Source organism: Sciurus vulgaris (genome assembly GCF_902686455.1).
Source record: "Sciurus vulgaris genome assembly, chromosome: 2".
Classification (NCBI taxonomy): domain Eukaryota; kingdom Metazoa; phylum Chordata; class Mammalia; order Rodentia; family Sciuridae; genus Sciurus; species Sciurus vulgaris.
The window spans coordinates 123,267,427-123,295,127 of record NC_136462.1 but is presented as its reverse complement, the minus strand read 5'-3'; the positions used below and the strand labels follow the sequence as shown (position 1 = coordinate 123,295,127).

At 41.7% G+C, this 27,701-nt stretch overlaps 2 protein-coding genes across 20 annotated transcripts in view; one reads left to right on the top strand and one right to left on the bottom strand.

Moving 5' to 3' along the window:
* The window catches only part of NRG4 (neuregulin 4), a gene marked incomplete at its 3' end in the record, with an annotated part of 205,100 nt that extends 202,876 nt beyond the window's left edge, over positions 1–2,224 (bottom strand). For 3 of the 16 annotated variants that reach the window (XM_079128940.1, XM_079128932.1, XM_079128933.1), the window contains exon 1: positions 1,716–1,860. Of the gene's footprint in view, positions 1–1,715; positions 1,866–2,209 lie in introns of those variants that run through there. The other 13 variants (XM_079128945.1, XM_079128937.1, XM_079128943.1 and 10 more) reach the window with 10 other exon arrangements.
* The window catches only part of TMEM266 (transmembrane protein 266), a 116,088-nt gene continuing 90,361 nt past the window's right edge, over positions 1,975–27,701 (top strand). The window contains exons 1-2 of one of the 4 annotated variants that reach the window (XM_079128886.1): positions 2,005–2,080; positions 3,196–3,300. The gene's annotated coding sequence lies outside the window, so the exon portion shown is untranslated. Of the gene's footprint in view, positions 2,081–3,195; positions 3,301–13,039; positions 13,091–27,701 lie in introns of all 4 variants that reach the window. The other 3 variants (XM_079128887.1, XM_079128880.1, XM_079128889.1) reach the window with 3 other exon arrangements.

The window sequence follows — 27,701 nt, the reverse complement described above, 5'->3', positions numbered from 1 at the left end:
GACATGGGTAAAATATGTTAGCATATACTTTTCATGTAGATTTCTCTAGGTCTTTGTAGACAGCCATTGTAGAAAAAAATGTTGGTTTGAATTTTTTTTAAAAAATTGCATTAGACTATAAAGATTCCAGTTAAGCTAAAGTGGTCTTCCAATTTCTCTCTTTAGGTTTCAAAATAATTGTCCTACTCTATTAATTAGCATTGTAACTGAATACTTTTCAAATCAAAGGCATTTAAATCTTAAGTAGAATTCTACTAAGTAAATAGAGTGAGCTATGCCAAGGCTCTTTCTAGATCAAGTGTAGTTGAAATGTTACCACCACCTGTCAGAAAACTATGCCTCTCAACCCATGAATCCTCCATTAAGTATTCTTAATCCATCCCCATTTTCTCCTTTCCAATCCATATTTCTTCCTTCTCGAAATGTGAAGGAAAATCCTTGCTAAATGAGGCAGCTTTTACATATGTCTCCTTCAAGGGTTTTTCCCCCCCTGAAATTCTACCATTAACAACTCCAGTTGGGTAAGAAATGCTGACAGGTGAAGGAGAACTGAAGAAGAAATTTGATATTCCAAGTTTGCCAAAATTAGATACTCATTCCCTATCTAGATATTCCTAAGAAAATTTTGGTGCAAACTCCTAGGGCAATTCTATGACTTGGGTTTTGGAAGTCTTCCACTCTAATTTCCATCATTTCACTAGAACAGCTGAGATGAAAAAAAGGAGGCAATAAAGGGCATTCCTGGGAGGCCAACTGGGCCTAACCAAATAAAATCTTTAGAAGAGGTATGAGAACAAAAGCCATCTAGAACTTTGTGTCCTAGAGATGAGTGCTGCCAATCTGTTCAAGTATTTTAATATAAAAAGGCCAGGTTCCCCTAGAAAAAATGGCTGTATTTTTTTGCGTGAATTGACAGAGACTACATGCAACAAACTACAATAAATCCAAAAGCTGCTTAAATAACCGCGCTCACAGCAGCACCTGCTGACATTAGAGTTGTACATTTACACGTGAGAACTTTTTTTTTTTTTTTTTTTAACCTACAGAGACTATTTGTGGTTGTATCCAGATTGCTCAGTTACCCCACCTGTTAACTAATAATCATGGTTCTAGAAAAGAGCACTCAATCCGGGCAGGATACCTGCTCACAGCAAAATCTTACTTTTTGTGTACTGATACACATACACGTGCAGGTGCACAGCGCATCTGTGATAGCTGAATGGGAGGGGAAAATGTCTTCAAAGCCTTAACGATAAAGATGGGGGGGCGAGAAACACTGCCCTGAGGGGTCCTAAGTTAAGACCATCAAATGAGGGTACTGACAAGTGTTTTTCTCCCAGACAGTACACTGAGAGTCAAGGGTCTCAGAGTCTGCTACGACCCCAACCAGAAAGAGGTGCTTTCCCCTCCGTGGCCTTCAAACTTAGAGGACACTGCATGCCGTTCGCTTCCTCACAGGGCGCGGATAAAACCGCACAACTGGGAATGAACCGTGGAAGCCGCAAAGCGCTGCACCAAAGCGACAGGAGGTTCCTTGTCTCGGCTGTACCAAAGCCCCGGCTGGGCCCCCCACTTCTCCCGAGTGCCCCCTCGGCCTCCGCACTTGTTGCTTCTCCGCCCCGCCCGCCTCCACCTTCAGACTTCCCCTTCGCGACCCTCTCCTCTCTCCACACGCACACGCGCGGTCGCCCGACCCTGCCCCGCGACCGCCTCACCCACGCCACGAAGCCCGCGCGCTGTGTTCGGCCCCTGTGGCGGCGGAGACCCGGCCCCCGCCCCCTGCCGGGCTCCCGCAGCCAGCCGGGGCCCGCCGAGGCCGCGGTTTCCTAGACAGCCGCGCCGCCGCTCCGCAGCCTCAGGGGCGCGCGCGTGGCCGGCGAGCGGCGAGGGCGCAGGCGCGGGCCCGGGCGAGCCACCGGCCGAGGCCGCGCGCGCGCCCCTGAGCGCGGTGGGCGGAGGGGCGGAGGGAGCCGCGGAGCCGCGAGGGGGCGGGGGGGCGGAGAGGGGAGCCCGGGGAGCTAGAGCCGGGCCCGGGCCGCTGCAGAGCCGAGCGAATCCCGAGCCCGGGCAGCAGGTATGTGTCCTCGCAGCCGGCGGCGGCCGGGGCTTCCCCTGCTTCACTGCCCGGGTCCTGGGGCCGCGGAAGGGGTAGGGGCCGGTCAAGGTTTGCAGGGTGCGTGCCCGGGAGGACTGGGATCTTGCCGCTGACCTTCATCCCCCTGGTGGGGAGAGCCTGGCGAAGGTGCGTGGGGCAGCCCAGGTCTTCAGTTCCAGCCTGGGGACCTGCTTCTTGTCACATGCTTCTTATTTATTTTTGCAAACTGCCCTGGTTCGGGTCCAGCTGCAGATGCCTTACCTCCCATTCTTTGCCTCCGTGTGCCATCTTGCATTTATTAATAAAACATGTTTCTGGGGGTGAGGGGGGGTTGCTGCTGGGGGAATCCCATTGCAGTATGGCAAGCAGGCGCCTATTTTCGGATTTTAGACGTGGTATAGAGGTGGAAATCCCACACCCTGGAGATTTGTGGCTTGGTTGGTCGTGACCACTTCCTAGTGGGCTTCCCCCGTTTGTCGCGAAGCGCCCCAGCGGCCGGATGGTTGTTTGGAAAGGATGGTGGGTTTTTTTCATCATCAGGCCAGAATTCCGTTCAGGGGACAGGTGCAAGCTATGGCAGACAGTTCCCTGCTTACTAACTTGCCAGGGAGGTTTTAACACAGGAAATTTGTCTCGCTTGATAGCGAAGAGATGGCCTTGAACAGACTCTCCCAAGACTTGAATACTCAAACTCATTATGGCTTTGTGTCTGAAGATGACAAAAACTAGCCACCTGTTGGAAATCAGACCCCATAAGAGTCCCCCATACTCTACTCACCCATCCCTGTTTCCTAGTCACCAATATTGAGATAGCCATAGGCCCATAGGTGTGCTTTCTATCCTCTTTCATGCTACTTGGCTTTTGTTTCTTAGAATAAAACCTACCTGTGATTCGATGCCTTATGTTATAGATTGAAATTCTATGATTTGTACATATTCTGTATTCCTACAGCATCATGTCCTAAGGACTAAATTTCTCTTCACTGTATATTACCTATTACCTGGCTTTTCATCTTGCTTTGAGCAATAGTCAGAAAAGTGGGATGATTGTAACTGCTTACCCCTTTTTCTCCCCCCAAATAATGTGGCAAAAAGAACAGTAAGCTAGTGGCATAGAATGAAAATGGTTATCACAAGATGTTGGGATATGACAACTGGACTGTAGTGCCACATCTCATCATGAGGAGGATACTCACATGTATCAGGTACTGAGCTGATATCTATTTGTGCAAGATCTCCTTGGGGCCTATCCACAAACCTATTATCTCCATGTTGAAGATGAAGAAGCTAAAACTTAGAAAGGTTAACAGACTTATCCAAGGTCATACAGTCAGGGACAGGGTAAGGATGCAAACTCAACAGTATCTGATTAACGAAGAGAGGGTAGCTTTAACCTTGATCCTGCTGTTCCTCTATCTTTTCATTAAGATCATGCTTGTTCACAAGACCCATTATCCTAGATCTTATTTTCTACATTATAGATTTCACACCACCTTTGTGGCTTTCCAAAAAGAGAACCCGTTTTTTCAGAAGGGGTCTGTGTGGAATTTTTTGCAGTGGCACTAAACCTATTTTAAAAATTGGGGTCTAAGACATACTTCCGATGAACTCTCCCACACAAGCAACTATGTTCAAAAAGTTGTTTCACTCCCAATTTAAACCTATTAAGTGTATAGGAATCCAGTAGAATGAATCATTTTTCATTATCTCACCGTACCCTTAACCTTCTTGCTGCCCCCCCCCCCCACATACTCTCTTCTGGCCTGTCGGCCTTCACAACACTGTCATGCTTTTGTGTGAGTGCCTTAATGAAAAAGAATCTGTGCCAACCATAGACCATAATCTAGTCTGTGACTATAGCATTTTCATTTAAAATTCTTGGAATTTGTATATTTACTCATGGACAAGTATTTAATTTTTTTTTTTTTTTTGCAAGTGCATTACTGTAATGCAGGTATTGGATTTTGCTACACATTCCTAGCAGTTCTCTTAGATTTAAAAATTACTGTTGTTGCATCAATGGAAAATTCACCCAATGGAGCTACTAGCTTTTGTAATCAGGTCGTATAATTGAGAGAGTAGTTAGAAAGGTATAGGTGAATATAAGGAATTACCTAAAAAGTATATCCCATGGAAATTACAACTTTTAATGACAAATTGGTGAATAATATTAAACAGGAAATATAAGATTGCCTCTTGTAAATTATAAAAGCTCAGTTTCTTCCTTGGGCAATATGATTAGTTTTAGAGCACCAAGATATTACCTTTTTCAATATACAGTACTGTGTTCTGCTGTCAGTAAAGCAATTTGTATGGCAGTCTTGCCTCACGGAAAACACTCACTTTGGGAAGAGTGCATTTCCCAGTGCTTATGGAAGTGCTGAGGTGAATTTTTCTACCCTGGGGATTTCCAGTCTGTGATAAGATAAACTCAAGATAAGTCCTGATGGTACTGGGGAAGAAGCAGAGAAGAAAGAGAGGTATTGCTTAATTTGTGGGGGGAAGAGGGGGGTGGGGACGGGTTTTCCTGTGGGAAGCATCACTGTCTTCTCCAATCAAGAATCTCACAATTGCAAAATGAGAGGTGTACTAATCAATCACCTTCCATTCAAGCAGGATTTCATTTAATGCAGAACTGAGCATCCTTTATGGTGCAAAGGCCAATTCAGGGAATGTAAAACTATTTCTAAACTACATTTTCTCTTGCAACATAAATTTAAACTGGAAAAAGCCATATGGGCATTTAAAGATGCTTAGGCATTGTTTTTTATTCCCCTCACCAGAAATGTATTTTTTGGAGAGGGGAGAAGGACTAAAAGTTTTCCAAGTGATGTAACTCACATGTCTTACTGTGACTGGTTATAATGCACATTTTAATACACTGTTGAGTAAGACACTGGCAACAGGAATATTTGTCTTTCCTTGGATGACCTTGCAGGCGTCACTTAGTTGTGAAATGTAGTTTTTCTCACAGTATCCCTTAATTTAGTATTCTTTAAAATGAATTTTTTTCAACATCAGCAATTTTGAATCACAAAAGAAGTTCACAGTCAGCTTTGTACTTTGAAATACTTGATTTTCATCAGTCTTTATTTCTCTCCTTGGTGGCAGCTGTAACAAGGGTGTTTGATTTATTTAAGAAGTGCTTCACATTCCATCCCCCTTAAAATGGAACAATTTGGAGTTCATAGACACTAGGCAAGGTCCATCTCAGGTTCATACATCCCAAGATCTTTTGTGGTCCTATTCTCATCTGAGAACCCTAAAACTCCCTTTGGTTCTTTCTGTGTTCAGTCTCCCCATAGAGTAGCTGTCAGAATTCCTGAAGTCAACCACACCAGGCCCCCTTGAGTGTGGGATGGGATAGGGGCTACATAGTACTAATACGAGGCAGGGCCAGGAGATGTGTTCCCTTGCGTCAACACTGACCTATGTTGTGCTTTCTGATTGCCAGTGCAACATGTGCTCATAGAATGTTCAAACTTTTCAGAAATACAGATGGTTGAAGGTCAATGTCCCAAATCTTTGGTAATCTTAACCTTCAACAATGACAACTATTAACAGTGTAGTGTAGATTCCTTCAGGTTTTTGAATGTGGAAACTAAAATGTTACTGTTTGCCAACAATACTGTACTATGTACATAAATGAATGTTGTTTGGTGGCTTGTTTCCTTGCACTCGGTAACACATCTTGGACCTCTTAGAGGACCTTGAATGGCCTTCTTCTAGACACCATTCATTCAACCACAGTGGGAGCTAAGTGGGGTTGGGGAGGCCTGTAACCAGGGAAGGAGAAGGGAACTGATGACTGGTAGGTGGGAACCTGGCATGGGCTGTGTCCTGTGATAAGCAGTTTCACATTCCATATCCCTTTGCAGTGACCCTTTGTGGTCAACTGTTTATAGATGAGGAGATGGGGAACCCAGGATAGATGATACAGGAACTGAGCTGGGGTTCAAGGCCAGGTCAGTGTAGCTCAAACTCTGATTGCAGAAGGAATTATTCTCTGCCCCATAGTTCTCTGGCCTCCCATCCTGTTCTGCTCCAACTACACTGACCTTCTTGCTGCTCCCCTACCTCAGGGTCTTAACATTAGTGGGCCCCTCTTCTGCAGTGTTCTTCTTGCAGATATTTGCGTGAAAGATATCTGATTGCCTCTAGGCATGGCTTCAAGTCTAATCACTCCTTTAAATCCACCTCTCCACAGGCATTCCTGTCCCTCCTCCCTGGCTTGTAGTCATAGCACCTCCTAGCATACTGCCTTAAATCATTCTTAAGTTTATGGCCCATCTCCCCCATGGAATGAATGCTCTGGAAGACAGGGGTTTTGTCTGCTTTGTTCACTCCCTAACCCTTATTTCTGTGGTGAAAGAACTGACAAGCCTCTGTGGCGTCCTTGAATCTTTGCAGTTTCTCATACTTCTTGTTTTTGTTAGCCTCACTGTTCTCTATAGTGAGCAATGAAACCTCTAAGATGCAAAGACTTTATGTGTTGTTTGGGGAAACAACAAGGAAAGTGGAAAAGAGGAAAGATTTATCTTACTTTTGAGCCAGTGTTGGGGAGAGAGGAACCTTCCAGGTCAAGTCAGGTCCTATAAAGATGGGAAAAAAATCACCTGAAAATTGGAGGTGTGACTAGGTAGCACAAGCTTGTGGGGAGAAGACCTATGATGGGGAAGAGACCTGTGTGGGTTTCCTTCTGCTTGGGGTGCATAAAGTTTTGGAAGACTTCCAAAGAAGAGGACTCTGGACTTCTTTGCCAAACACCAAAATTCTAGTGGCCTGAGTCACTAGAAAGAAAAAGGAGGAATCTCTGGTTATTCACACCGGCCTTGCACCCAGGCAGGTTAATCACTGAACTATCTACAGTAGCCTGCTGCAGTTTTTAAACATTATAAACACCTGCTGGTGTTCACTACCAAAGCACTTATTTGGTATGTCTGAGACATGTTGGCAGGAAGCACACCCCAAATGCATCACAGCCTGAGGGTCTTTCAGCCCAAAAAGCCCCAGACTCTTATCCATACATCTTTCATACATTTATAGTTCTCAGGAGTTCGTTTGAGTTGAGCAAAATTTTAAGAACTGCAATTTTAAGAACTCATTCAACCTTGAAACACTTTAGAATGGACCACATCGGGATGCTGAAGGGAGTTAATGATCCTGGGAAGAAGTCCTGGTGAAACTACATCTCAGCCACGGAGTAACCACCACTGCCACCACCTCCTCCTCCTGGTGGTCCTAATTGCTGCTCTCTGTGGTCTGAATTATCTGCCTTAAGTAAAATTCCCCTTCAAAACCCAGCTTCCCTTAAACTGCTTTTGATTTGTGATAGAAACCACCCAGTAGCTATGCAGAGGCTGATAACCCCAGTCCCCATTACTTATTAAGACAAAGAATTTTTATGAAGATTTTTGTGTTTTGCAGCCCAGGTTTTAGAAGTCCAAACTGGAATCAGGCAGCTCTTTTCCAGATTCAGCATCAAACTATATTGCATGCAGTGCTTGGCTCAAAACAAGTCCAAAGCAAGTTATCTCATCCCGGATTCCCTCATAAGACCCTGCTTTAGTGACGGAACTGCTACTCAGCCCAGCCTGTGTAATGCGTGAGGTCTAGTAACCCTCCCTGCAACAGTTTCCCTCAAACTAGTTATATCTTTGCATTTTACTTGATTGATACAGCCTTAAAAAGAAAAAAGAAAAAAAAAAAAAAACCTTCTATGACACTTGGTTATTCTCCTTTACCATGATTGCTAAAATTTGTTATGTTTGCCCATCAAAACAAAAGAGGGTGAAACATATTGCAATCCCTCAAGTAATGAAAAGGTTTCCAGTGTTTTGGGACAGAATCTCAAAAGAAAGCCTTGGCAATTTCTCTCCATCTCTCCCAGGCTTTCACTGCTAGTTTTTGCCCTCAGCTCTGTCTGCTGTTGCTCCCTGTGTGATGCCCTACAAGGAACTCCTGTTCCTGCCCCTCTACTGAAACACAACTCATAAAGGTCACTGGTGATTGCCTAATCACAAATCCAATGGTCGTTTCTCAGATTTCGTTCCTGATGGCTCAGCACCATCTGACCCTATCGACTCCTTCCACTCCTTGAAATGCTCTCCGTTGGCAGCTCCTTCCTGGCGGTGCCTCTGCCTCTCTGATCTTCCCTCTGCTCTCTCATCCTGCCTGTTCTATCAAGAAGGAAAAGCTGTCTGGTGACATGTTGAGAGCATGGACTTTGCCCATGATCTGAATCTTTTCCTAGCACTTGCCAACTTTGTAACTTTAAATAAGTCACTTAACACTCTCCCATCACCCACCTCCCACGGGCTCCTTTATGCTCATCAGTAAAAGGGGGAGAAGAGGAGCCACATCATGGCATTGTCAGGAGAAAGATTGAGTCACATGTTCCAAGTAAAGAGTAAATGCTCACAAAACACCACCATCCCAACTTTCTGTTCAGATACCTTTAGATACCCCTGTATCTTGGGAATAAAACCCTAACTCCTCCCTCTGACAATCAGAGCCTCTGAGACCTAGCTCCCTTCTAGTTTAGTCCCTGCCCTCTCCCAGGTCTGCCACTTTTGAGCCTTTGTCAGTGCTGTCCCCACTGTAGGGCCTTCACCACCTACTTCTCTGCCCCTGCTTCACAGCCAGAGGAGGGAGGGTCTGAGGGCTGTGCCCGCCTGGGAGGCAGGAGTGCAGAAGTGCCTGGTAACGCTGAATGCTGGATGCTGGCCACCCTCCCTTGGTCGCAGAGCCTCTCTTTCTGCAGATCACAAATCACTTAAGGACTCTAGCTGTGATGAATGCTTTAAAAAAACTCTTGGCATTTGGCACTCTAGTTTACACATAGTAGGAATTTACCTTGTATCTTTTATCTGCCAAAACATTATGGTTTTCTTGGTTCTCCCCAAATCCTTTTTTTTTTTTTTTTTTCCCTCCTAAATTGAAACCTGACTTGATCCAGAGCCCATTTAAGTTTTATATGAGAAAAATTGAGTCAACATCGCTGGGAACAGTGAACCCTTTGGAATCTTTTTGGAATGAGAAGGGATATATAGAAATAATTAAAGTAACAGGAGTATAGAGAGTAATTGAATGCTTTTTTAAAGTAGCTTGAACTCCTACCAAGTGAAAGCGGTTAGGATTTTTATTTATTTGTTTAACATTTGAAGGGGTTTTTTTTTGCCCCTCTAGCCTCATCCTCTCTACCCTTAAAGTAAAATGAGCTATGAAGGTGTGAGCTGTAAGCTGTAAATTCATAAACCTTCAGACTGGGTCACAGGCCTGCCACTGAGCCTCTGTGTTCTGTTCCTTCTTTTTTTTTTTTCCCTTAGTAACCAGGGAAAGAGAGTATTGAAGTTAAGTAGAAATTAAAGGACAGGCACCTTGGAAGGAAGGAAGGAGGGGAGGGAGGGAGGGAAGAAAAGAAGAAAAAAACAAAAGAAAAACCTTGCACAGCCTACATTTACGTAAATATCTGCCATGTCTCTGAGGTCATGAAGTGTCGGAATTTTTTAAACAGCTAATGAAACAATTTTCTCTGTCACCCTGGACCATGCTCTTTGCATCTTGAGATAGCTGTTGTGGGGCTGTTCTGAGCACCATAGGATGCTTAACAGCATCCCTGGCCCTTCTCCACTAGATGCCAGTGGTATTATCACTAATCCCCTCCCTACTGTGACAACCAAAAATGTCTCCAGAATTTGTAAATGTCCCCTGGGGTGCAAAATTTGTCCTCCAGTTGAGAGCCATTGCCCTAAATGATCAATACAGAAAACTTAACATCATCTCAGTTTGTAAAATACAGAACTTGAACAGTTTGGGTCAAATGAAAATGAATATTATAATAAAATTAAAGGTAAATTTGAGTTTGAAATTACTAATAGAGAAAAATTCCATGTGTTGGAGCAGTTATAGACTCTATCATAAATAAGAAAATGTAAACAAAGTAGTTATACAAGTTCAGACTATCTTCCTCCTAAAGGTCTCAGGATGTTTGGATATAACTGCACATGCAGAGACCTAATAATCTTCTTGGTGGGTTTTTTGGCATTGTATTTAAATGCTCAAAATACTTCTAGGCCTTTGACAATAAGTATATTTAAACCAAAAATAGCATTTCTTGAGAAATCAGAGTTGGTTACAATTGGAGGAATTATGTTTGACCTGAAGTGTGCCAGCTCTCTTCATGGAGTTTTATCCTGGCCATCTAACCGCACTCTAAGACAGCACCTTCAGGTGCTTCGAGGGTGAAGTCAGAGTGACAGGGTATTTTGTGCTTTGGTGAAAAGCCACAATTGCTAAGTAATCTTTGTGGCTGTTACAAAATTTAGCTGTAGCCTTGTGGTTTAAAACCTAACTCCAATTGACTGTCACCATTATGTTCTTTCAAAATGCAGTTGCAGAAATTGTATGCCACACCCAAAGATTGAGGGTGACAGTTAAATACATTTTTCCTGAAAAACTTTAAGGCTCCAACCTTGGGAGAGACCTGCTTTGGCCAAAGATTACCTCTGGATTGTTCATTGCCTTTGGAAAGGAAAAGGATGTGTAGAAGCCCATCAAGATGCCCCCTACCCAACTGTCTAGAAATAGTCTTGGGTAGTTTCTTGAATCAAAGAGGCAAGAAAGCTTTATTACTCATTCCACAGACAATTGGGAACATCCTCAATGTTCTAGATTTGAGCTAACAGGTGGAAAGAACTCCAAAGATCATATCCAGGGTCGTGGTCTGAATCATGTCCTTAGTAAATGCATGTGTTCAAACCTTAACCCCAAATGTGTCTATAACTAGGTTCAGGGTCTTTAGGAGGTAATTAAGGTCAAATGAGCTCATAAGGGTGGGGCCCTAATCTGATAGTACTATGGCCTTGTAAGAAGAGGAAGAATGGTATTTCTGTCTCTTCCTCCTCTGTTTAAGGTAGCCATTTGCAAGCCAGGAAGAGAGCCCTCACCAGAACTCAATCTTGCTGTCACTTGAACTTGCAACTTCCAGAACTGTGAGAAAATGGATTTCTGTTGTTTAAGCCACACAGTTTATGATGTTTTGTTATGGCAGCCCAAGCTAACTAATATATCCAGCATCTTCATTGTACAAATGAGGGAATTAGACCCAGAGAGGTACCTGATTTGCCTGAGGTCAAGATACTAGTTGGAACATAGAACCTATGCTTTCTGATTCTGTGCATAATCCCCTTTGCACAATTTCTCAGATCACACAGAGCTCTTAATATCTTTAGAACCTATGGCACATCATTTCTATGAGCATCAGGCATCTTATACTTGCCCTCTTTATCTAGGATCACTGTGAGAATCAGTTACACAGCACAAAAAATGTTTACATTTCTAAACTACAAAATGCTTTTTAAATATGTCATACTCACTTAGCAAGGCCCTAAGCAACTCAGAAACACCCTGTCTCTAAGTAAAATATAAAAAAAGGGATAGGGATGTGCCAGGGGTTGACTGCCCCTGGGTTCAATCCTCAGCACCATTCTCAACTCAGATTGTGCATGGTTAGCAGGAATCTGTCTGCCTCTGAAAATCGTAAGTCAAGTAGTGTTGTCAAGTAGGTAGGTCTATAACAGTAGTAGGGTAGGCGGTCCTGAATGGGAGGGGTTGGCCCTTAACCTTAGGGAATGAATCAGACAGAGGCGGGAGGAGGTAGGGGACCAGGATTAGTGATCTCACATGATGCTGAGAGCAAGATGACTGCTCTTTTTTTGTTGTTGTGTTATAAAAACTGTGGATGATGTGAGTGTGCATATGTCCCTCTTGTAAGGACAGAATATCAGAGCTGGAGACCAGGAAAGCTTGTGGTATCAGTCAGTCTCTGGTGGTAAACAACAGAAACCCTGATGGGCTTAAGCAGTATACAACAGTATATAAGCTACAAAGTATAAATTAAAAATGTTATTTGATAAAAAGTATCAAGTTTATCGGAAAGTATATCAGGAAGGAATGTATTTATCCGACAGTAATAGAAAATCTGGAAAGTTGTGACTTAAAATAGGGAAGTTGTTTTCATTTTGTAGTGATTCTGGAGACAGCAGTCTTTGGCTGGTCCTGATGCTTAAGGATGTCATCAGAGGCTGAGTTCTTCAGCATTTTTTTGTTATTCCTCATGGTCATGGAAGGCTGCTTCGCCTCCAGGCTTTTCATCAGCGTACCAGTTAGGAAGAAGGAGGAAGGATGAAAATGAAGTATTAAAGTCTTTTCCTCTCCAGGTCTTTCCTTCCTATTAAGAAAGAAACTTATTCCTTGATTCATTAGACAGAACTTTCTCACATGACCACTTATTAATGCTAATGAGTTTGAGAATTCAAGTATTTTGCTTTTTGGCCACTAGAGTAGAGGGAGACAAGGAAGAAAAGGATTGAAGTAGGGATTGTGAGCCATGCCAGCATATTTATAATAGAAAAACATGGCATTTATGCAGAATCATAAGATATTGGAGAGCCAGCTCAGAAAATAAGCAAGGTGACCAAGCACAGCTAGAGAGCCCTAGGTATTGGACCCTACTCACCAGTCTGGGATGACTGATCTCGGGCACACCAGCTCCCAGGTCCCTCTCATTCCACAGCTAGACTTTTGCTTTTTTTTTTTTTTTTTTTTTTTTTTTTTTTTTTGTGGTGCTGGGAACTCACGGCCTTGTGCTTGCAAGGCAAGCACTTTACCGACTGAGCTATCTCCCCAGCCCTAGACTTTTGCATTTTTATTAAGGATTCATAGTCCTTCCTTGGGTGAGCCCAGGACACATGGTGATCCGGTGACCCAATGCAGCTATATAACAGGTCCAGGAGGAAACTACATGTCTCTTCCCCTGGGGCTTCCATAGTGGGGCAGAGGGAAGCTTGCTCATTACTTATCTTAGGATTCCTCCAAACAGAAGCGACTTTCCATTGTTAGGTATCCAAAAATGACAAATGTTCATCTTCCCCTGTTTTTCAGCTGGGGAACCTGAGACCCAGAGAGAAGAAAGGACTCAGTCAGTGCCACACAGTAGGTGAGGGGCAGAGCCAGAATTTTGTCTTATGCAGACAATTGGAATCTTGTTGGTTCCTGGCAGTAACTTCAGGGACCTTCAGTCTTTTCTTCAGGATCCTTGACCTTCCATAGGGTGAGGGGTTTGTCTTTCGAGGCAGTCCTCCCTTCCCCAGCAGCCCCTGGGAAGATCCTGTTCTCTCGCAGGATATTTCCTGCAGCTGCTTCCTCTTGGTATAGGTTAAGACTTTCCCCAAAGAAGTGCATCCTCCTTGCAGTCAGGGTTCAGGGTTCCTGTGACTCATCTTGAAGGGAGTATCTTGTGAAAATGCTAAGAGGTGAATATCCCCACCTTCTATAAAGGAACAACTGAGCAGAACCCCTCCAGATTTGCAAAAAGAGTGTTGAACTGCTGTGGCCACCACTACCTACCAGTAACCTTATGTGAGTGAAAGTCTAGATGTTCAAGGAGAGTCAATTTCCTGGGAGAGTGTGAAGGAGACTACCAAGGTTTGTCTCTGCTTCTCCCAGTAGGGATGGGGAGAAGACTCTTTCCTCCCATCCATGGGAGAGGGTTTCAAGAGTACTCCCTCAGTTTGGTGTCCCTGAATCAGACCACCTGGAGATGCCCACAGGCCTCTTGAGAACCCATAACTGCATCCCCTGAACCATTCAACACTTAGACACTAGCAATCCAGAGCATGCCCTCATCTGGGGAGATCTACAAAGTAGAGACTTTGTCCTTTACTGAATCCCCACCCCCACCCCCACCCCAACCCAGGCTCACCACTGACCCTGGAAAGACAGGAGCAGGAAGGGGAAAAGGACAGGATGGGCAAAATTGGTCCCCTTGGACCCTCAGGCTATGAGGGAGGAGTTTGGATATGAGATTAAAGATTTGCTTTAGATTAGATGAGTTTTTTTAAATATATGAAAATTAGCTTTAAATGAGGTGGTTCTTAAAATTGTGAGTAACCCAAAAGCTATGGAGACTGTCAAAGTTGTCATCAAGAGGCAGGAGAGAGAACCAGTGGGGACAGTTCCTAGACAAAAGTTGAAGAAAAATAAAGCCATGTCCGGTTGTAATCACATTCTGACTGTTACTGGTCTGTCTTTTCCAAAGATGTTTTATTGCACTGTACTTTATTGAGCCTCATAGATATTGTAGGGTTTTTTTTGTTTTGTTTTGTTTTGTTTTGTTTTGTTTTACAAATTGAAGGTCTGTGACGACTTGCGTGGAGCAAGTCTATTGGCACTATTTTCTAATAGCTCAGATGATAGCATTTTTTATCAGTAAAATATTTTAAATTAAGGTTTACACATTATTTTTTAGAAAAAAAATATAAAGCTATTATACACCTAATAGGCTACAGTATAGTGTAAACATAACTTTTGCATAATATTTTTGGGAAATCAAAATATTCATGTGTCTTATCTTTATTGTGCTACTCACTTTGTTGGTATGGAACTGAATCTGTAATGTCTCCAGGGTCTGCCTTATTCCAAGTTCAGAAAAGGAGCATCAGACTGAGGCATCAGGATTTCTGGAGTCTAGTCTTAGCTCTTCCACAAATTGGAAGTGTAACTTCAAACAAGTGGCTTCACTTTTCTGGGCCCTGGCATCCTCTCCTATCCACTGATAGGATTGGGCTTTGTGATTTAGGTATCCCAGAATAATTTCTCTACTCTTCTAAACTGTACCATGCCTTGAAACAGCAGGACAAAATAATTCACACAGTGAGCTGGCTTTACAAATTGTACTTCAGTTATATTTGTTGGAAGAGTCAAGCATAGATGAATGGCATTTGGCAGGAGAAAACCTTAGTCTATCTCAAACCCTTAATTATACACCATAGGCTGCTTCATAAATTGGTCTGTGTCAAAAGATGCCACATTATCAAATGATACATCGGAGAGATAGTCAGAATTTTGCAACAGCTTTGATCTGTGGCATGATTGGCCTGTGATGGACACAGTGCCTCCAGATTTTTTACAAAGTCTGCATTAAAAACCTGAACCCTCCTGTATTTAGATTCAAGGCCTTTCATCCACTTCCTCTAGAGATAAGGCCATTGAAAGTGTACCACACACTCCATGAGAAGGTTCAGGCCCATAGCTGGTGACACATGTGGTTTGCTGCTAGATTTTGTTTGTAGTCAAATACCAGGTATAAGTTTTATGCACAACTTATTATGTACTTTTATTATATAAGTAATACATAAAAGTTACACATAAAGGATTGATAAATTATAAATCCTTTTTGGTAATAAGACAAGATTGCCTATAATCCTACCACCTATTGATAATTAGTACCCATTTTTTGTGCCTGTCCTCTCAAACTTATTTTACATATATGCCTAAATGAATGGTTCTTAAATTAATTTTAATTGTGGCAAATGCACACAACCTAAAATTTGTCCTTTTAGTTTTTGAAGTGTTCAGTGATTAAGTACATTGACATGGTCATGCAACCATTACCATGTCCAGAACTCTTTTTCCAATCTTGCAAAACTAAAACTCTGTACTCATTAGACACAAGCTTCATCCCCCCACACTCTTTATGTTTTGATGTCTCAAATTACCCCTTTATATTTTATAATATATGTTCAATTTAATAACTTGCTGAGGATAGCAAGAAGGCCTGTGTAATGAGAACACTGAAATTAAAGGGATAAGAAACAAAACTGGAGAGGAAGCTTATCGGACTTCATAGACCACAGCGAGGATTTGGGTTTCATACAATGTACTGGGTCACATTTGTAGTGTGGGGGCAGTGGAGTGGCACAACTAAGTTTGGCATGACTGCTACGTAGACATGAATGTAGAGGAAAAGGAGGAAACAGGAGAGAGTCAGGAGATTCAGTAACCCAGGTAAAGGGTGACTTGGAATAGGTGCTGTCAGTGGAAGAGGGGGCAAGAGGTTTCTGGATCTATTTTGAAGGTAGAAACAGTGGGATTTGCTGATGGGCTGGATGTGGGGTGGGAAAGAAAGAGAGGAGTCAAGACTGACTTCAGGGTTTTTGGTCTGAACAACTGATAGGATGGAATAGCCAATTACTGAGGTGGAGATGGAGGGGGAGCATATTTTAAGTGGGGGAAATGAAGAGTTCTCTTTCCATCATGTTACATTTTGCAGCCTATTAGATATCTAATTGAAAGTGTCAAGTAGGCAGTTGGAGATGCCTGGAGTTCAACGGAGAAGGTGGGACTGGAGAGAGATCGTAGAGACAGTGTATGTGGGTGACATTTCAAGTCATGAGACCCTGGAGAAAGGACAGATGAAGAAGAGAGGTCAGAGTGATGAGCTGTGAAGGATCTCAACATTGAGAGCCCAAGAAGGAGAGGAAGACCCAGTGAAACAAACTAGGAAGGAACATCTAGTGAGAGGAGAGAAAACCAAATGGTGTGGCCTCCTGAAAGCCAAGCAAATGAAGTATTTCAAGAGAGAGGAGTGAGTGTGCCTGAAGTGGCCTGGTGTCTCTGAGAGGTTGAGCATGGTGTTTACCAACATGGAGGTCATGGCTTAGGCTTGAGATGAGACTTCAGAGCCCAGAGTCTGTGACAACCTGGTGGTATGACTAGGTGGGGACTCTTGAATCAAGCAGTTCCCTTATACTTTATTGATTAAGTCATGTGTCTGACACTTATCAAAGATTTTTTTTATTGTAAACAAATGGGATACATTTTTTATTGTAAACAAATGGGATACAAAAGGCATACCATTTGTGTAATCATAAATTTACATAGGGTAATGTTGTTTGATTCATTGTTATTTTTCCCTTCCCCCCACCCCTCTTTTCCCTCTATACAAACCTTCCTTCCTCCATTCTTGCCCCCCTCCCTAACCCTAACTCTAACCCTAACACTAACCCCTCCCTCCCCCCATATGTGTCCTCATCCACTTATTAGCGATATCATTCGACCTTTGGTTTTTTGAGTTTTATCATTCTTTATGGCTGAGTGATATTCCATTGTATATATATACCACAGTTTCTTTATCCATTCATCAATTGAAGGACATCTAGGTTGGTTCCACAATCTGGCTATTGTGAATTGAGCAGCTATGAACATTGATATGGCTGTATCTCTGTAGTATGCTGATTTTAAGTCCTTTGGGTATAGGCCAAGGAGTGGGATAGCTGGGTCAAATGGTAGGTCCATTCCAAGTTTTCTAAGGAATCTCCACACTGCTTTCCAGAGTGGCTGCACTAATTTGCAGCTCCACCAGCAATGTATGAGTGTACCTTTCTCCCCACATCCTCGCCAACACCTGTTGTTGCTTGTATTCTTGATAATCACCATTCTAATTGGGGTGAGTGGAATCTTAGGGTGGTTTTGATTTGCATTTTTCTTATTACTAGAGATGTTGAACATTTTTCCATATGTTTGTTGATTGCTTGTAGATCTTCTTCTGTGAAGTGTCTATTCATTTCCTTAGCCCATTTGTCGATTGGATTATTTGTATTCTTGATGTAGAGTTTTTTGAATTCTTTATAGATTCTGGAGATTAGTGCTCTATCTGAAGTATGATTGGCAAAGATTTTCTCCCACTCTGTAGGCTCTCTCTTTGCATTGCTGATAGTTTCCTTTGCTGAGAGAAAGCTTTTTAGTTTGAATCTATCCCAGTGGTTGATTCTTGCTCTTATTTCTTGTGCTATGGGAGTCCTGTTGAGGAAGTCTGGTCCTAAGCCGACATGTTGAAGATCTGGACCTACTTTTCCTTCTATAATTTGCAGGGTCTCTGGTCTGATTCCGAGGTCCTCAATCCATTTTGAGTTTAGCTTCGTGCATGGTGAGAGATATGGGTTTAGTTTCATTCTGTTGCATATGGATTTCCAATTCTCCCAGCACCATTTGTTGAAGAGGCTATCTTTTCTCCATTGCATATTTTTGGTCCCTTTGTCTAGAATAAGAAAATTGTATTTATTTGGGTTTGTGTCCATGTCCTCTATTCTGTACCATTGATCTACCTTTCTATTTTGGTACCAATACCATGCTGTTTTTGTTACTATTGCTTTGTAGTAGAGTTGAAGATCTGGTATTGCGATACTCCCTGCTTCACTCTTCCTGCTAAGGATTGCTTTAGCTATTCTGGGTTTCTTGTTCTTCCAGATGAATTTCATAATTGCTTGCTCTATTTCTGTAAGGTACACCATTGGGATTTCAATTGGAATTGCATTGAATCTGTATAGCACTTTTGGTAGTATGGCCATTTTGACAATATTAATTCTTCCTATCCAGGAACATGGGAGATCTTTCCATCTTCTAAGGTGTTCTTTAATTTCTTTCTTTAGTGTTGTATAGTTCTCATTGTAGAGGTCTTTCACCTCTTTTGTGAGATTGATTCCCAAGTATTTTATTTTTTTCGAGGCTATTGTGAATGGGGTAGTTTTCCTGATTGTTCTTTCCAAAGATTCATCACTTATGTATAAAAATGCATTAGATTTATGTGCATTGATCTTATATCCCACTACTTTACTGAATTAAACAAAATTGATAAACCTTTAGCCACACTAACAAAGAGAAGATGAGAGAAAACCCAAATCACTAAAATTCGGAATGAACAAGGAAATATCACAACAGACACGATTGAAATACAAAACATAATTAGAAGCTATTTTGAAAATCTATACTCCAACAAAATAGAAAATTTTGAAGACATCAACAGGTTTCTAGAGACATATGAATTGCCTAAACTGAATGAGGAGGACATACACAATTTAAATAGACCAATTTCAAGTAATGAAATAGAAGAGGTCATCAAAAGCCTACTAACAAAGAAAAGTCCGGGACCAGATGGGTTCTCAGCCGAGTTCTACAAAACCTTTAAAGAAGAGCTCATTCCAATACTTCTCAAAGTATTCCATAAAATAGAAGAGGAGGGAACCCTTCCAAACTCATTCTATGAAGCCAATATCACACTGATACCTAAACCAGACAGAGACACATCGAAGAAAGAAAATCAGACCAATATCCTTAAGGAACATCGACGCAAAAATTCTCAACAAAATTTTAGCAAATCGCATACAAACATATATAAAAGATAGTGCACCATGATCAAGTGGGTTTCATCCCAGGGATGCAAGGTTGGTTCAACATCAGGAAATCAATAAATGTAATTCACCATATCAATAGACTTAAAGTCAAGAATCACATGATTATTTCAATAGATGCAGAAAAAGCATTTGATAAAATACAGCATCCCTTCATGCTCAAAACACTAGAAAAAATAGGGATAGTGGGAACATTCCTTAACATTGTAAAGGCCATCTGTGCTAAGCCCATGGCTAATATCATTCTAAATGGTAAAAAACTGAAAGCATTCCCCCTAAAAACTGGAACAAGGCAGGGATGCCCTCTTTCACCACTTCTATTCAATATCGTCCTTGAAACTCTAGCCAGAGCAATTAGACAGACCAAAGAAATTAAAGGGATACAAATAGGAAAAGAAGAACTCAAACTATCCCTATTTGCTGATGATATGATTATATACTTAGAGGAACCAGGAAATTCCACCAGAGAACTTTTAGAACTCATATCAAAGATTTTCTATGTGCCTCACACTTTCCTAAGAACTGAAAGTGACCAAAACAAATCACACCACAGCCCTTGGCCTCATAGTGGGTTAGAAGTCTGAACTGTATAGGGAGCCAGATCCAAGTCTTTTCATTTTCTGGGGTTCTGTTCTTCTACTCACATGCAGTTTGAAACTGGGGCTATATTCTGTCTATATAGGTTCCTTACCAAGACCTGTCAGTAAAGAGAAAGTAGCCCTTTGAGCCAACTTTCCTTCTTAAAAATCAGTGTCTTGTAAAAAAGGTTTGTTCTTTTTAGTTATACAAGATGGTAGAATGTATTTCGACATGTTGTACATATATAACTTCCCATTTTGTTGTTGTACATGATGTTGAGTTAACACTGGTCATGTATTCATAGTGAACTTAGGAAAGTTATGTCTGATTTATTCTACTGTCTTCCCTGTTCCCATTCCCCCTCTCTTCCCTTCATTCCCTTTTGTCTAATCCAGTGAACTTTATTCTACCCTCCCACCTACTTTTTTTTGTGTGTGTGTGGTGCTGGGGATTTGAACCCAGGGCCTTGTGCTTGCGAGGCAAGCACTCTACCAACTGAACTATATCCCCAGCCCCCCTCCCACCTACTTATTGTGAGTTAGCATCCACATGTCAGAGAGAACATTTGAGTTTTGGTTTTTGGTGATTAGCTTATTTCACTTAGCATGATAGTTTCCAGTTTCATCCATTTATCTGCAAATACCATAATTTCATTCTTCTTTATGACTGAGTAATAGTCCATTGTGTATACGTACCACCTTTTCTTTATCCATTCATCTGTTGGTTCCATAACTTAGCTATTGTGAATTGAGGTGCTATGAACACTGATGTGGCTGCTCACTACAGTATGCTGATTTTAAGTACTTTGGGTATAGGCCAAGGAGTGGGATAACTGGATCAATCAGTGGTTCCATTCCAAGCTTTCTGAGGAATCTCCATACTGCTTTCCAGAATGGTTGCACAGATTTGCAGTCCCACCAGCAATGGTTAAGCGTACTGCTCTCCCCACATCCTCACCAATATCTATTGTTACTTGTATTCTTGATAATTTCCATTCTGACTAGAGTGAGGTAAAATCTCACTCTAATTGCTAGAGATATTAAACATTTTTCATGTATTTGTCGACCAGTCATATTTCTTCTTCTGTGAAATGTCTGTTCAGTTCCTTTGCCCATTTATTGATTAGGTTCTTTGCTTTTTGGGGGTTAAGTTTTTTGATTTCCTTATATGTCCTAGAGATCAGTGCTCTATCAGGCATAGGTGGCAAAGATTTTCTCCCATTCTGTGGACCCTCTCGCTCCGTGTTCTGGGTTTCCTTTGCTGTGAAGAAGCTTGTTAGTTTGATGCCATCCCATGCATTGGAAAATCAGTGTCTTACTTCTCTGTAGAAAACCACATCTCCATTTCATGTCTCACCAGTTACCAGGTACGTAAGAGAACTTTCCTTTCTCACTGAATGCTAAACACCTCCAGGAGGTGGATGATCCTCCAGGAGATGGTCAAATTTTCTAAGTTAGTTAACCCAAAATGCTCTCTTCCCTTGGATCCTTCAAGAAAATGGGTGGTTTTGTCCTGTCTCAGAATAAGGATGGTCTTTTTTCGGTGTAGACTCTGTTCTGCTTTAGCAGTCAATAGTTTTCCTTACATGTATCAGGCAATAATTTTACCGAAATTCCAGCAACATCATATATTGTATACATTGAGTCTTATTTAAGAAATAAAATTCCATTCAGGAAGAGTTTGCCAAGTCTCAGGCAGCAACGATACCCACAGGCAGGGCAAGAAGACCTCAAAGGAAGCAAGATTATGAGAAGGGTTAAGGAAAATGTCATGAAGGATGCCTGGGAAGGTGGAGCACTAGGTGGGCCTCAAAAGGTAGAAAGAATTTGAACAGGTATGGCAAAAAATAATCATGTGAGATAATTGGATTCTAAACTTAAAATTAACGCCCAGTGGGAGTACAGTTGATACTGACTGGTTGATGTGAAGAGATGGATTCCGTGTCAGAGGTAGTTCACACTGAACCTGTACATACAGGATACCCTTCCATGTGCTTGAGGGAATACAGTACAAAAGTTCTAGATTGTCCTTTAGAGCAATGTTAGTGGTGCACAGTGATGGAAAGGTACCTCAGAATTTTGGGAAAAGATTTCCTGTATTTGTCCTCACTCATGTGTGAGATACTGAGGGTATATCAAAACAAATAAGGTTCCTGTCTTCAAAATCAACAAATAGTGATACGGTAAGCCAAGAGATGGACCTCGCCCCCATCCAGAAGTTATGCAGGTCAGATTCCTGGAACTGACAGATGTTACCTTATTTGGTAAAAGGGTCTTTGTAGGTGCAATTAAACTAAGTATTTTTTTTATTAGAGCATTATAATTATACATAGTACTTGGGTTCCTTTTGACAAAATTATACATACAAGGAATTTTATTTCAGTCCCCATTCACCCTGCCTTTTCCTCCCCCCTTTTCTCCCTCCTCTACTCTACTGATCTTCCTTTCACTCCTTTATTTATTTATTTATTGGTACTTTCAACATATACATAAAAGAGATATAACCTTTGGTACATTTATATATTTTTATATATAGAGGTACATATATATATATATATAATAATTCTGCTAAATTCATTCCATATTTCTTTCCCTATCCCTCCCTCCCTCCCTCCCTCCTCTCATTCTCCTTCTTCCACTCCACTGACCTTCCCTATGTCTTTATGATATCCAATTCCCTCCCCCACTGCCTTCTTTCTCTTATTTTGCTTTAGCTTCCACATATGAGAGAAAACATTCAAGCCTTGATTTTCTGAGTCTCTGATTTCACTTAGCAAGACGTTCTCCATGTCCATCCATTTACAGGAAAATGCCATTATTTCTTTTTGGATAAGTAAAAATTCATTGTGTATATATACCACATTTTCTTGACCCATTCATCTGTTGACATGGCATCTGGGTTGATAAGCACATAAGCTGGCTATTGTGCATTAAGCCACTATAAACAATGAGGTGGCTGTATCCCTATGGTATGCTGATTTTTGTTCTTTTAGATAAATACCAAGGAGTGAGGTAGCTGGTTCTATGGTGTTTCCAATCCTCATTTTTTGAGGAATCTCCCCACTGCTTTCTAAAGCAGTTGTATTAGTCTGTAGTTCCACCAACAGTGTTTGAGTATACCCTTTTCCCTACATCCTCACCAGCATTTATTGTTTGTAATGATCATTGCCATTCCAAATGGAGTTACTTGAAATCTTAGTTTAGTTTTTTGTTTTTGTTTTTGTTTTTGTTTTGTTTTGGTACCAGGGATTGAACCCAGAGGCACTTAACTACTGAGCCATATCACCAACCCTTCTTTATATTTTATTTAAAGACAGGATCTCACTGAGCTGAACAGGAACAGATCCTTCCCAGAGCCTTTGAAGGGAGCCCAGCCTACTGACACCTTGATTTTGGACTTCTGGCCTCCAGAACTCTGAGAATAAATTTCTGTTGTTTTAAGCCACCAAGTTCATGGTAATTTTTATAGCAGCCACAGGAAACTAATACGAATGGTATTAGTTCTTCTGGGAATAAACTTTGTAAGTGTGGAACTGGAAGAACTCAATACTTTACTCAAGGTGACCTGCTTTGTGCTATTAGGGAAGCAAGTTCAAAACATAATTGTAACCCAGTAGTAGTAATTTAACACTCTGTTTAGAGAAAGCTATGTGGGTGGAAGCAGGGCATTTGCCCCAGGATATAAAGAAGAAAATCCAGAAAATTATACATTCCTGTGAATGTCTCAGACTATCAGGCCTGAACTTGGTGGTGCTTGGAGACAAATTGTTTGCCGTGGTAGTGGGGAGGAGAGGTGTCTACTGGGCTTTTCCATGGCCTGGAGTCCCCTCAAGGTCTTGCCTCTTTGCTTTGATTCCACATAACAAACCCATCAGCATGCAGGTGTCTGATCCTGGGCCCCTGGAAGTGAACATGAGTGTGTTGTATACCAGAAGTTTGCTTTCTTTCTCACATACGTAGAGCTGATAAAGTTTTCAGCCTGATATTTCTTGCTTGTGAATTTGAAGCCTGACTTAGCTAGTAATACCAAGGTTGATCCAACCTTAAGATTGACAAAACTAAAGGTCCCACCCTGACATGTAGTGCAGTTGCCACGCTAAACCCATACAGGGACTTTGATGCACAGCCTTTGGATCTTCCAGATACTATCTAATATCACCATTGATTCCTCTGCAACCTTAGGGGATATTGCCTTTCTCTCTCAAATCAAAATCTGGGATATGTATGTATTGGAGAATTTTTTTAGCACTCACATGTGAAGAACAGGAACTTCTAAGGACTAGAGAGCTCCTTAATGTGCCCCTTTAGAAGGAACAACCTCAGCTCCTCCATGAGTTTCTTGTGGATGCTGTGACAAAGTACAGTATATCACAAACTGGGTGATAAAAACGTAGTTGCTTAAAACAACATGAACTTATTCTCTCACAGTTCTGGAAATACAAATATAGAAATACAGGTTCTGGAAATACAAGTGTCAGCAGGGCTGTGCTTCTTGTCCCCAACCTCCTCTGGGGCAGAATCCTTCATTGTCTTTTTTAATAAACCCAAGCATTCCTTGACTTTTGGATGCATGCATCCAATCTCTGCCTCTGTCTTAACGTGGCTTCTCCTCTGTGTCTTCTCTTCTGTTTCTTAAAAGGGCATTTGTCATTGGGTTTAAGATCCACCTTAACCCAGTAGGACCACATTTCAAATAACTCTGCAAAGACATTATTTCTAAATAAGATCACATTTTAGAGGTTCTGGATGGACATATATCTTGAGGGGGACACAATTTAATCCACTGCAGGTTCTATGATTAGAAAAGATGCCACTGCCAGAATGCATCTTGGATTAGAAAAATAAATAGTCAACAGCACAGACTAAATAGTTCTTAATTTGGAAGTGCAAAAACTGTAAGACAATGTAATTCCTTATGGAAGGAATTGAGAGGCCACACTATCTAGTGTGACACAAATTGCCTTCTCTTAAGGTCCCTAAAAGCACCATTCTATATGGAAACGCCTGCCCTGGCTCCCCTGCCCTCCCTCCTCTAGCTGAGATTACTCCAGCAGTGTTGCTCTCTATAGGTGGAGCCAGTTCCCACATCCCTGCTGTTCTTTGCTTGTGTGGCCACCTGTCTCCTGGCCCAGAGCCTTCACAGCTTTGTATCTTTCCATGGACACTCTGAAAATTATTCCAAAGGCTTCTTTTCTCCTGTTGGGATAGATTTCCCCTTTTAAGGGCAGCCTCCCCTGTGATTGCTCTGGTTGCTACCCAGGTCATTGCCATCTTGACATTTATGCATTGAGCTCAAAAGTTCACAGGAAGGCAGTTCTCCCTGTTACTCTTCTCTCCTGTCATTGTCTATGGACAAGTCATTGACCTCATCTTCAGTTAGCTTAACCTGTGATGAACTCCAGTGTTGGTTTCTTTCTGATCCTTTCTAATAAAAGGAAAGACCCCAGTAGACCCCCACCCCTCTTGTCCTCACTATCCAGTTTCTCCTGGGGTTAACTGTGGTCCAAAAATACTAAATGGAAAATTCCAGAAAATAAACAATTTGTAAGTTTTAAATTGCATGCTGTTCTGAGTAACAGAATGAAATCTCATGGGTCCTACTCCATCCCACCCTGGATGTGAATAATCCCTTATCCAGTGTACCCATGCTGTATACATACCCTGATCATCAGTCACGTAGTAGCTGTCTGGGTTATCAGATTAACTGTCCAAGTGTCACAGTGTTGTGTTCAAGTAACCCCTACTTTACTTAATTATGGTCCCAAAGCACAAGAGTAGTAATGCTGGCAATTCAGATATGCCAAAGATAAACCATAAAGTGTTTCCTTTAAGTAAAAAAAGTATGAGTTTATCATAGGTATGTATACATAGGAAAAATATAGTAGATATATGGTCTGGTACTGTCCTTGGAACATGTGCCCCACAAATAAAGAGAGACCACTCTTCCCTTAACCCTACAGCCTACTCAAGATGCTACATGTACCTTAGCTGTCAAACTCCTTGAATACTTCAAACTTTTTGAAATTAACAAGCATGTATTATGTGACCACTAATAGGTGCAGAGACTGGCCGGGGGAGTTCTCAATGTGTGGACGGAGGATGATATCATTTGCTCTTTGTTCTTGTGCAAGATAGTGAACAAATCTTTAGTAACTTCCGGTCAGGGCCTGGCCCAGCTCTTCTTCCTTGCACAAAGTCCCTCAGTCTCTCTTCTTGAGCCTTCTCAGCTGAATTTCAATATCTTTAAGAATCCCGTGTTCATTCCCACCATGGGGAGGGAGCACACATCACCCACTTGACTCATCTGTCTCTAGTCTCCAGTTCGAGCAGAACCTGCCACACCTGCAGTGCCAGCCACCCCATTTGGTTGGATTATTTTGCAGACTGGTGGGCTCATCACTCACTTAGTGCATAACATTTAATTCAGTTTCTAACTCACCACTTACAAGTGCAATCACTTGGCTGAATTTTCCACACTACCCTACGCTTTGTGGAAGCAGGGACCATAGCTGTTTTACCTTACCCTTCTATGTTTCCTGGCATGGTGTCTGTCTGGTTGTGGGCTGTTATCAAACAGGGGCAGAAGAAAGGGAAGGAGAGCAGGTATCTTCCAAGAGTGGATCAGGGAAAAAGAAGAAAAAAATATATTGCAATGCTTTGAGCAGAGCATTATGGTGGAGTCCCTGTATGTTTGGGGAACATGGAGTAGCATCAAACCAATGGCGGGGTGCAGGTGTAAAGTAATCAGCAAACACCTCTGAAATGATGAGTAGGCACCAGCTATGCAGATAAGGAAGAGAATGGCAGAGTGGAGGGCCTTTAACAAAGATGCGAACCGAGTGAGGCTGTTAACAATTGCGGGTGAATGGAGCTTGTGGAGAAACAACAAAGCTGAGTCCAGAGAATCAGGACCCAGATAATGGAGAACTGGCCTATCTCCTGTGGAATCAAAGCCAATCTGGAAAGAGACGAGTGTTAAGTAAAGAAAGAGCATGGTAAGATTTACATTTTTAAAAAGATTTCTTTAGGTCTGGGGATGTAACTCCATGGTAGAGCACTTGACTTGCCTAGTGTGTGGGAGGTCCTGGATTTGATTCTCAGTACTGAAAAATTTTTTTTCCCCTCTGGGCAGCTAGAACCCTCAGACATGACTGGTGATGTTATAAAATGGTATAACCACTCTGGAAAGGTGTTTGCCATTTTCTTATAAAGCTAAACTTATTTAATAAACTGGCAAATCTACCTAAGCATTTACCTAAAAGAAATGAAAATATCTGTCTTATAAAAAGACTTATGCAAAAACATTCATGACTTTTTTAGAAGAGCCAAAGCTGGAAATAATTGAATTTTCCATCAACAGGTGAATGGAGAAACAAAGTGTGGCATGTGCACCCATACATTTGGCTCCTACTCAGCAAATTGTAGGAGAAGACTGATGCTATAACTTACCTGACTCTCACAGACACTGTGTTGAGCTAAAGAATCTAGATAGAAAATAATCCCTACCATATGATCCTATTTATACACTGTTCAAGAACAGGCAAAACTAATCTATGGTGATAGAAATCAGGACAGCTATTGCCTCTGGGTGTCGGGCCTGACTGCAAAGAGTCACAGGAAATTTTCTGGGTAATGGAAATGCTTTAAATCTTGATCACATTGCTGACTGTTCACACCTATCAAGCTGTAGGCTTATAATGTGTGTGTCACTGTAGGCAAATTATATGTCATTTTTTTAAAAAGTTCTAGATTAAAAAGACTTCTTTGGAAGTGACATGAAGAATGGTGGAAGAGATTGAGAGTAGACTCAGGGAGACTATAGTAATGCAGCCGAGAAATTTTAGGGCCAGAACTTAAGCAATAGCAAGTGAAGTTAGAAAAGCAGGAGACGAATTTCTGGATTATTAAGATAGAATTGACAAGACTTAAAAAGCAAATAGAGAAAAGGGTTAAGAAAACTTTGGTAGTGTGGATGTAGTTGATAGAGAAGAAAGTTTT